The following is a 7657-nucleotide window of genomic DNA, read 5'->3' on the forward strand; positions in this document are numbered from 1 at the left end:
CCTAGCTTTATATTGTTCATGATAAGCTTCATTAAAATGAGACAACTTTAATTTGTAGGTCATGGAATTTATTTGAATTTTAATATTTAATTTCATTTATTTATTCAGTTCTGATTACATGGTAAAACTCAATATAATTGAAAGATATATATATTGCCAAGACTCCAAGATAAGCGAAGCTTGATGCTTTAATATTAGTGTGACCCCTGACAATATTATTGGACTGAATTGAATTTTGAATTGAATTTATTTCCACTCAACCTGAAATAAAAGTGTACAAAACGATACATGTGCAACCAATGAAGTGGAGGGATAACAAGGGTATAAATACCTATCTCGGTTATCCCCTTAAATTAAATACAAGCAAACAAGGGGTTCATGGTGATGCAAAAATACAGCAAGAAGAGAAATATGATGGTAGAGATTAAAGAGTGATTGAGTGCGTTGTGTGTACGTGTGTAGGTGTGCGCGTGTGCGCGTGGGTGTGTGTGCGTGTGTGTCTACATATTTATGTACGAGAAAGAGAGAGAGAGAGAGGGGGAGAGAGGAGGGGGTGAAGTGAAAATGTATGCTTTATAACTTCTTGATTGTGAACTCCAGCTTTATATTTTGTAGCTACATAATTAGATTGACCTGTGTCTTAATTGTCCAAAGTTTATCCACGCCCCACCGCCCACGCACACACACACACACACACACACACACACACACAAGGATATGCAAAAAATAATTTGAGTTTAAGGAAATGTGTTTTAAAAAAATGGTGTGGAAGGATCTTAATGTAGTTATATTTCGGATGTATTCTGGTAGTTGGTTATTTTGTGTCACCCCTATAGAAGAATGTTCTTTTGCAATTATTTGAATTCGGTCTAGGGAGATCTAGATTTTGGTACGAACGAAATGAATAGTTATACGTGCGATATTTGACATTATTTGACACATAAGACGGGTGTAATTGTTTAATATCTTAAAAATCATGGTACATAAATGGTTTTTTGTAACGGCGGTCTAGAAGGTCCCAATTTAGAGAATCGTGAACATGTTGATTGGATGTATGAGAATAAGGATTTAATTTCATTATCACACGGCCCGCCCTGTTTTGAAGCTTTTGTAAAAAGAGAAAGGGAGGATTTAGTTGCGGACTGCCAAACCATGGCTCCATAAAGTGTCTCAAACTCTCAATCTACCAAGGAAGCCAATAATTTTACTTATTTTCTGACACATTATATTTATATGAGCATCCCATTTCAATTCATTGTCTATATTGATACCGAGGTATTTTGTACTCTCAACCTTTACAATATTTGTATCTGTTATTTTCATATTATTAACAAAATAAGTACATTACACTTTGATAATATATGACGGGTGCCAATGAGCACGGTAACAGTTGTGGTATAATAAGTAATAACTTATTGCGAGACATCCATTTATCGAGATATTGCGTTTCATCATTCAAGACAGATTCAGCAACAGTGGGACATTTATGTGAAAAATAAATTACGGTGTTATGTGCTTATAAATGTACGTGACAGAGATTGACAGATCATTTATAAATATCGTAAATAAAAGTGGACCCAATATCGAGCCTTTGGGCACACCATCAGCATGATGAGCTAAAACTCTTTCATTTGACATAACATTATTAATCATAGTTACTATTTTGCTCTCAGATAGATAGCGCTCTAACCATTGTAACGATATTTCATCTAAACAAGTAGAATACAGTTCATTTAAGAGCACCTGATAATCAACCGTATCAAACGCCTTCTGTAGGTCTACGAAGACTACCCCCGGGTACCTGCCTCCGTCCATTGTCATTAACCAATCATCTGTAACTTTAACTAAAGCAGTGACAGTTGAATGGTGAGCACTAAAACCAGACTGAACAGAATCCAGTATATTGTTTGCATGAAGATGGCTAACTAATTGAATTTGGACTATACGATCTATTACTTTAAAAATGTAAGGGAGCAAGGATATAGGCCTATAATTGTCTGGATTTGATTAATCACCTTTCCTATGCAGGCGCGTAGCCGGGGCAGTGGGTGCGGTCGCCCCCCCCCCCCTCAAAAAAAAAAAAAAAAAAAAAACGCCGGCCAAAAAAAAAAAAAAGAGAAAAAAAGAAATAAAGTAAGAGGACGTAGAAAGAAAAAGGGAAAAGGAGTCGAGAACGGTACAACAAGTCATCTTCTTTCTCTGATAACTTAATGAAACTTCAAAGTTTCCGCGCTTCGCACGGGAGGGGAGGGGGACTGAATACAGTTAAGGATTAAGAGTCGAGAAAGGTACAACGAATCGTCTTCTTTGTTTGATAATACGTCAAAGCTTACGCGCTATGCGCAGGAAGGGGGCACTGAATTAAGACAAGAATTAAGAGTCGAGAACGATACAACGAGTCGTCGTCTTTCTCTAATAATTTGATGAAACTTCAAAGTTTCCGCGCTTCGTGCGGTGGGGAGGAAACTGAATTCAGACAAGGATTAAGAGTCGAGAAAGGTACAACGAATCGTCTTCTTTCAAAGCAACTCCCCCTCCCTACACCCACCCCCCTAGGGAGCGTGCTCACTCGCCCCCCCCCCCCCCTAAAATAAAATCCTAGCTACGCGCTTGTTCCTATGTGAAGCGAAATTACTTGAACCATTTTCAATCTCATCTTCTTCAGTAGCAGTACCCCCCCCCCCCCCCCACTCCGAGAACGGACGGACCCCATGCGTGTTACCAAAATGTCCCTTTCGTAACAAAAGGAAAAGGTCGACCCGTATTGACTTTACACACCGGACTTTTGCTGAAAAGGGGGGGGGGTGCTGAAAAAGGCTCGTATAACAAAAAAAAAGGTCGACCCGTATTGACTTTACACACCGGACTTTTGCTGAAAAGGGGGGTCGCTTGGAACACGCATAATTATGGTACCCTAAATGACACTGAGTGGGGGCTGGGTAGCAGTACAGGCCACCGTCAGGTGTATTGTCGTACTGTTGGGATTTTACCATCAGTTATAGATTTATTAATCAGATATGTTATTGGTTTAATCAAAATATCCACACAAGACTTGAGTACCTGAATGGTTACCGTATATCGTCAACTCCGCATAAATTTCCTACTTTGAAAGTTATTAATCTCTCTCATTATATCAGCTTCAGAAAACACAGATAATTTCAACTTGTTGAGACAAGGTGAATCACTGTCACTGATAGTTGAATAAATTCATTTCCCCAAAAATTATTTATGTCATGTCTTTTCATCAACTCTGTTACAGCATTAGCAAAATGATCGTTGAATCGAGATGCAGATTCATACATTAATGACTTGGAGAGGCGCTATTTTCGGTGAAAATGATTTCAGAACCTTCCATAAATTATATCGTTCCGATTTGTACATTGCAATAATTTATTCATATAGTGTTGCATTTTTGTTTTTTGATAGCATTTGTAACCCTATTTCTTAAACGTCTATACTCAATCCATAGCTCATTACTTTGCTTAACAATAGCCTTCTTTTTAACTTTGTCTCTGTCTTTCATCATATTAAAAATTGACTCTACTGAGGAGAGCATTGCTTCCTCATTCGTTTAGTTTTCAAAGGCATGTGCTTGTTTGTCACAGATAATAGCATAGCTTCCCAATTCTTAACGGAACCTTCAATATCAACAAAATTGTCAACGTCACTCCAATTTACATTTAAAAAATCATTTCGAAAAGCATCCCAATCAACATCCTCATAGTCATACCTCCTGAAAGTTACAAGATTATGAGCATGAGTGAGTAAACGGGACGATTTTCCATATCGGTAATTCATGTAATGATCGCCCATACCATGGGGTTACTAGTCTAACTCCATGATTTTAGCTTAAAGTAGATATTCATTGATTTTAAAAACAAACTTTATTTTAATAATTGCGAAGTTAAAACTTTGATTCGACAAGGTTATCAAAATTCAATGCTTGGAAACATTCGTAGTAATGATTATTATAAATTACAAAACGCTTAAATACAGCCCCGACATAGCACCTGAAGAGCTCTCCGAACGCTGCTGAGATGTGTGAGATCACAGGATTGACATGATTTACACAAGCAGACGATGTCCCATGACATCTCACACATTTTCAGTGCCTGTTTTTTTCATCTTCTCTTGAGTTCCTTCTCTTATTTCACTAACGTCAGGCTAAATGTATAATCTATTGCCTCACTCTAAACCCCGCGCATGGTGTTATTTTGATGACAAATGCAGCGATACTAAAATAAAGGAATATGTCGCTTGTAAACAAAATAAGACGCCATGGGATATTCAGCTGCACACACCGCGGTATCTTCGGCGTTTCAAGAGGGAACAAAATAATGCCGTCCTTAATATCATGCCGGGGGGGGGGGGGTTCAATTTAAAAGTCTGGTTTCTTAGATTGTGAATTAAACCCTATCCTGTATATTTACAAACAAAAGATTTTAGTTATCAGAATCGGTTTCATATCCCCTTTTGAATGGTTTGAAATGCCATCACATTTATATACACTAAACTCATTACAATTTGAGAAACAATAGCTTCATTATGTCGTCAGCTTGGGCAGTATTGGTCCGTTATGTGACGTCATTAAAACATCGTTATTTTTCTGGCGAATCTCTCGTATATCCCAGATGCTATGGAGTGGTTGTATTTGTATTTTTATATATCACCCGATATGTAGTTGACCTATAACTTGTACGATGGCCATCTGTTAGCTTACCAGTTTCTAGTGATACATTAGTTGACAGATTTTTGATTTTCTTTGAATTTCCACTTTAAAGACCATATCCGAACTGAAAGATGAAATGGATGAATTATAATGATATGATTACAATGATATAAATTATATGCCATTTTAGTGTCTGTCAAAGGAGTATCAGCCATCTGAAAACTAAAAATCTAAATCTTTGAAAATCGGAAGTTGTCGACCTAAAAACTTGCTATCGCCTTGAGGAAATCATTTTAATATGTGGAGTACGCATATTTACAATGACTTTGCATTAATTAAGCACGGCTCAAAGCGCCCTTGGGAAGTTTCTGTCCTCAAATAATCAGTCAATTGAATTAGACATGTTTCAGTCGAATAATCATGTCGAAAACCAGATTGAAATTCATAAATTATATCATTTTCTTTGAAGTATCTTTCAATTTGAACACAGACCGATTTTTCGAGAATCCTCTATCTTGGTCATGGCGATTGAAAAATTGTGTTACAACCTGCATTCTCCCGTCTAACACATCCAATCATGAAAAACTAGGTAAAAGTGATTAAAACAAGTCATCAAATCAAATAGAAATCAAAGTAGGCCTATTTCTCTAAGTCTCTATACCACACAGAATACTTGAATATTCAAAGTACAATGTTCATAATCATAAGGAATAAGGATGAGAGAGAGGGAGGGAGGAACAATTATTTATAAAATAAAGAAAATACAAAAATAATATGACCATCTAATTTTAGGCCTACTTATGTGCATGTGGGAATTGTGGTTATTCATTTATTGCTGACGAAATATTATTTATGCCAAGCGCTTTCAGGGGTATTTAGATATTGTTTTATTATTGGGAACATTTTTGTTAATTTAGGAGAATTTAGCCTCTTTCTTATGTCCCATTTGCAGGCCAAAAAATGAAAAGGTTAAATTCCAACGGCATTTGAAAGATAATACTAATTTAGAACTTCTCTATACAAAAGAGGGCTTGAAAATGTCTTTAAGAGAGAAAATAACGACTATTAATTGTCAAATCGACTTAAGTCAGTAAGTAAAGGCTAGGACGAGCTACCTCAAATCATCGTTGAACTGCCCTCTTTGGAGCAGTTCAAGGTGGCTCTTGAAACATTTTAGTTCCCTTTTCAGGAACTGTACCGCATAGAGCTGTATAATTATACAACTCTATGCTTTATCCTCATCTAGATGCTGAACAGGCGTTGATGAGTATCACCATAGAAGTAGACAGGCGCGGATCCAGGATTTCTTAGGGGGGGGGGCCCAAATTTGAAATTATGCGAGCCAAATATTGGTACGTAACGATGACCAACAGTGACGTAATGCGGAGGGGGGGGGGTCGGTGCAGAGAGGGGCGAGTTTTTACCCACCCTCCTCCACGAAACGCGGAAGCTTTGACGTTTCATTAAATTATTAGAGAAAGAAGACGATTCGTTGTACCGGTCTCGACTCAAAATCTTCGTCTGAATTTAGTTTTTCCGCTCCCGCGCGAAGCTCGAAAAATTTTACGATTTATTAAATTATTAGAGAAAGAAGACGATTCGTTGTAGAGTTCTCGACTCTTAATCCTTATCGTAATTCAGCCCCCCCCCCCCGTCCTGCGCGAAGCGCGGAAGCTTTGACGCTTCATTAAACCATTAAAGAAAGAAGACGATTCGTTGTACCGTTCTCGACTCTTAATCCGCGTCTGAATTTAGTTTTTCCCCATCCCGCGCAAAGCGCGGAAAATTTTACGTTTTATTAAATTATTAGAGAAAGAAGACGATTCGTTGTAGAGTTCTCGACTCTTAATCCTCGTCTGAATTCAGGTTCCCCCTCACGAGCGAAGCGCGGAAGCTTTTACGTTTCATTAAATCATTAGAGAAAGAAGACGACTCGTTGTACCGTTCTCGACTCTTAATCCTCGTCTAAATTCAGTCCCCCCCCCCCCCCCCCCCTCCTGCGCGAGGCGCGGAAGCTTTGAAGTTTCATTAAAACTATTAAAGAAATAATACGATTCGTTGTAGAGTTCTCGACTCTTAATCCTCATCTGAATTCAGGTCCCCCCCCCCCCAAGCTTTTAAGTTTTATAAGATTATGAGAGAAAGAAGACGATTCGTTGTAGAGTTCTCGACTCTTAATCCTCGTCTGAATTCAGGTTCCCCCCCCCCCCTCCCGCGCGAAGCGCGGAAGCTTTTACGTTTCATTAAATCATTAGAGAAAGAAGACGATTCGTTGTACCGTTCTCGACTCTTAATCCTCGTCTGAATTCAGGTTCCCCCCCCCCTCCTCCCGCGCGAAGCGCGGAAGCTTTTAAGTTTCATAAGATTACGAGAGAAAGAAGACGATTCGTTGTACTGTTCTCGACTCAAAATCTTCATCTGAATTTAGTTTTTCCCCTCCCGCGCGAAGCGCGGAAGCTTTGACATTTCATTTAACTATTAAAGAAAGAATACGATTCGTTGTAGGGTTCTCGACTCTTAATCCTCGTCTGAATTCAGGTCCCCCCCCCCCCCTCCCGCGCGAAGCGCGGAAGCTTTTAAGTTTCATAAGATTATGAGAGAAAGAAGACGATTGGCTGTACAGTTCTCGAATCTTAATCCTCGTCTGAATTCAGGTTCCCCCCCGCGCGGAAGCTTTTAATTTTCATTAAATCAATAGAGAAAAAAGAAGATTCGTTGTACCGTTCTCGAAAATAATCCTCGTCGGAATTAAGTCCCCCCTTAACCTCGCGCAAAACGCTGAAGCTTTTACGTTTCATTAAAGATTATTATTACCGTTCTCGCCTCTGAATCCTCGTCTGAATTCAGGTTCCCCCCTCCCGCGCAAAAGCTTTGACGTTTCATAAGATTATAAGAGAAAGAAGACGATTCACTGTACCGTTCTCGATTCTTAATCCTTGTCTGAATTCAGCCCCCCCCCCCTCCCCTCCTGCGCGAAGCTTTGACGTT

The sequence above is a fragment of the Strongylocentrotus purpuratus genome, unplaced genomic scaffold (assembly GCF_000002235.5).
Source record: "Strongylocentrotus purpuratus isolate Spur 01 unplaced genomic scaffold, Spur_5.0 spur5_scaffold_17, whole genome shotgun sequence".
NCBI classification, from domain to species: domain Eukaryota; kingdom Metazoa; phylum Echinodermata; class Echinoidea; order Camarodonta; family Strongylocentrotidae; genus Strongylocentrotus; species Strongylocentrotus purpuratus.